The sequence below is a fragment of the Mytilus californianus genome, unplaced genomic scaffold (genome assembly GCF_021869535.1).
Source record: "Mytilus californianus isolate M0D057914Y unplaced genomic scaffold, xbMytCali1.0.p SCAF_13, whole genome shotgun sequence".
Taxonomy (NCBI): domain Eukaryota; kingdom Metazoa; phylum Mollusca; class Bivalvia; order Mytilida; family Mytilidae; genus Mytilus; species Mytilus californianus.
Genome location: NW_026262615.1, coordinates 19,475,044 through 19,479,400, shown reverse-complemented (window position 1 = coordinate 19,479,400; position 4,357 = coordinate 19,475,044).

Genomic DNA, 4,357 nt, shown 5'->3' with positions numbered 1-4,357 from the left:
CAAACATTAATTTTAGGTATGAAGACAGTTTATTCACACCAATAACTTGTGCGGGAAATTTAGTTCCCTCGTTTTTCAAACCCATTTTCCCGATCGGCCTTCTGTAAAAGGGGCCTTCACTTGGAATATAGTTCAGATACGTGCTGAACAATTTTACAATGTCTCTTGGGTTTGAAGTATCTTCCCAATGGGTAATTTGCTTAGGTTCAATTTTCCGGTGATTAATTCCCCCTTGTACATTTTTGGATACCCTACCGAAAAAATTCAAGCAGCGTTTGTTCTGCATATAATCAACAATGATTTTGTATTGCGAAGCATCTAAATCTCGATGTTCATCCATTCCGCGGAAACCAAAGAGTTTACAATTGTAATAGAACACTGCAAAACTTAAGCCCTCAGATGTCTTCAAGCTAAATATTCCTTTCTTCCATAAGATCCTTTCGTCATCAAATGATACAGGATCCGCCCTCTTCTTATGAATTCCTACCAAAATTAAAAAAAAAAAAATTAGAAAAATAAAGAAAACTGAATTTAAAATATATTTGTTAAAAAGGGGGGAATATATTAAGGTTTCCACAAATACCATTGGATATTTTAATTACTTTTTAATTGCAAACGTTTTTTTTATCATAAACATTTGACATTTCCTCCATTTAAGCGTAAAACAAACTTTAAAGTGTGTGACAAAGTAATCAGGTATCATTTGAATTGTTGGTAATTTGACTGAGCAAACATATACTAAAAATATTATGACAAACGGACCGACGGACGACAAACAGCGTCGTCATATGAAAAGGGAAATAATCAACTTGAACACAACATTCTTTATTAAACTTTACCAAAGTTAACTAAAGTAAGCATATCTATAGTTCAATAGAGTTCCAGAGGTTAGTATGTTCTAAAATTGCCGGGATAAATGCATGTGGACTCTTAAGACACATGTTGTTAATTGTGTTTAATCCTTAATTTTTGGCAGTGTATATTTACACAACAGAAATAAGATAAAACAATGGGATATCAGAAAAGATACAGTTTTGATAATTTTAAGAAAATGAAGAACAAATCATAACTAAATCTATAAATTTCGGACACTTCATACATAAGAGTAAATATTTATAAAAAAAAACGATAATTAAGATAGAGATGTATAAAACAAGCATGCACTCACAACAATATAGCATGCGACTGCATTTTCTATCAATCATTTTTTTAAATATGATCTTATCCTGAATGTGCATGTAATACTTCTCACTAGACGTTCAGCAACATCATTGAATTTAGCTGCCACAGCGTAGAATAGGTGTTAAATTTTTATATGTATTATATAATTAAACAAACTAAGACTCACCAATACCATCATGAGTTAATTCTTTCATTCTTGCATCTAATGCCTTCTGAAACGTCGAAAACGTGGAACTATTTTTTTGCAAAAATACTATTTCTGGTCGACCATTCTCTCTTAGGTGACGCTGAAGTCCTATCGTCAAGTTAATGAGGGTATTAGGTGGATATGGGGACCCATCCTCGCGCCTGCATTCCATAATAAATCTTGACATCCAGAAGTCCATCTGCTGTAAATCTGCAGATTGCATTTCAACCGGAACACATGTATAATTTTCAGTAGCGGTTATAGGATTGCAGTTTCTGTTTTCAGCCCATGTTTGCCAAACATTTACACTCCAGTTAGTAGAACTTTTAGTTTTGGCTGGTATCCTATCACTTATACGCTTTTCAAACTCTGTGGTTGAAACTGCATTTGAAAATCTTTTCTTATTGTCACTAAAAACCAACTGTTGTGTTTGAATTAAATCTAAATCTTCTAATTCCCTTTCAGTGTCGTGTTTGGAAATTATTTCAAGATCCATACTTTCTAACTCGCCACTTAATACGCTTTCTTACAACTCACATATCAAACTGTTTTTAAACACACAGAAACTTTCATGTGGTGATTACAACTTACCTCCATTTTTGTTCTCTTTATTTGAAAAGAATTTTTTAGTTGGCTCACTATTGTTCACTCAATTTTTTAAAGTGACCATAGCTTAATTACTATCATTTTTTTTAATCATTTAAATGAAAGCTTGATAAATATGATTGTTTTTAATCATTTAAATGATAGCTTAATTACTATGATTGTTTTTAATCATTTAAATGATTGCATCTTCAATCACCTGCTAATCATTATCCGAAACTAGTTTTCACATTTTTAAAAGATAATGTTCACTCTTTTAAGGGAATATTTGAATGAATTTCAGATATTAAATAACAAGCTTATTGTTCTAAAATGGTCAAACAGTGTTTGTTTATTTTTATAAAAATTTGCTATTTTAATGCATTTTTAAAATAATAAGTGACTTGCCTCAAAAAAGAAATATATAAAGTTTTCATATTCGATTTATTATGAAATAAAAAACAAAACATTTGATACATTTGACATACAGCCAATTCTCAAGCTTTTACACTAATTACATTAGGCTTAAATTGAAAGAAGTATCCTAATTGTATTACTTGGAGAGGTCAGTATGTTCTAAATTGGTCAGACAATACTTGCTCATGTTTTATGAACATTTAAAGCCCTCGGCTACGCCTTGGGCTTTAAATGTTCATAAAACATGAGCAAGTATTGTCTAACCTTTACGTAATTTTGTTTTAAACTTGAGTTTTATTATATTTAAGGACCTTTTGTCTAATTTTGAAAACTACTTTAAATTGTAGAATTATTTGAAATTAGCTCTCGCCTTTTTGTTCTGAGGCGGCGTTAAGCGAACACTAATCACTCAATCAATCTTTATGACTATGGCTTAAGTTGTCTAATTTTCATTGTTGTGAACGTTAATTCTCTGCTTTGCGTAGACTTAAGACTTGGGAAAGATCTACGATGACTAGTGAACGGTCATGTGTGGTTTGGCAATGTTACATGTCCACCGATATATAAAAAAGAAGATGTGGCATGATTGCCAATGAGACAACTCTCCACAAGAGTCCAAATGACACAGAAATTAACAACTATAGGTCACCGTAGGGCCTTCAACAATGAGCAAAGCTCATACCGCACAGTCAGTTATAAAAGGCCCCGAAATGACAATGTTAAACAATTCAAACGAGAAAACAATTCAAACGATGTTCAGATATTGTCCGAGAAAATGTTTTGAGAAGATACGATGCTACTGGACGAAAAATTTGTCGTTTTTTCATGGAAATTAAACTTTATATTAAAGAATACAAAACTGGCTAATTAAAGCGAGACAACCCAATCTCCCGGAATCATATCATAATCATATATTTATAAGAAAATAATGTATTGTCATATGACCTTTTACATTGAAGGACTAAACTTACATTGAGCCGTGTTCAGGCCCTAAAATAGAAAATAAAGGGATATGGAGTAAATGTGCATGGGACAAAATCGCACACAATGCATAGAAAAAAATACAAATTATCAATGAACAGGGCTTTTATTCTTGTTCTTCATAGACAGTCGCTAGAGGGTCTTCATCAATGAACGAATCATTCATTCCCTACAACAAGGTCAATACGGTCCCTAGCGTCGACTTAAGCGGTACTTAAAGTATTGTACTGTGAATAATTTTTAAAGTCAAAAAAATATTACACCAAAGTCTAAACACAATACAAGACCAGAACAGACAGATCCGACATTAATCAGCCGATATACATATTAAAACTGCACAAAATAAACTAATGAGGTCTAAGAACTACCCTGAGTGTACCCTTTTATCCCAGTTAGGAACTACATCAACTTGTAATTGAAATGTGTTATAAAAACTAAATTCACATAGTTATATCAATGATAATCAGCCCCCTCTTAACTTAATTTAAAAAAAAACATAATTGACAGGTATAATACGTTTTTCTGCAAGCCAAAACTCAATAACAAAAAAACATAAAAACAGCAGCCACACAATTGACTATGTGAATTACGAATTTTGCGTTATCCTAAATATCGGTCTTTTGATGTTGATCCTAAAAACTAAAAAGTCTTGGATCTATATATTTGCTTTGAGACCTGAATATTGCCGAAAAAATAATTAAAACAAAAGTTGCGTTTTAGTTTAAGAAAGAGTCCGGGAAACGCTCAAATTGCACGTTTTTGCGTCTTTTTTTCCAAGACCCCTCGCCGAAAATATTTCGGCTCGCTCCGCTCGACGAATATTTTTTGCCTCACATTTAAAAGAGTCTAGTTACAGCCCTGAAATTTGACCCTCACAGTCTTAAGTCTTATAAGCACAAAATTATGTTGTATATATATTAACACACAAAATAGATAAATATTTTCTTAAATATTGTTCATAAAAAAAAGTCTGGTTTTTAATCATAAAAATAAATCCAAACAAAACAT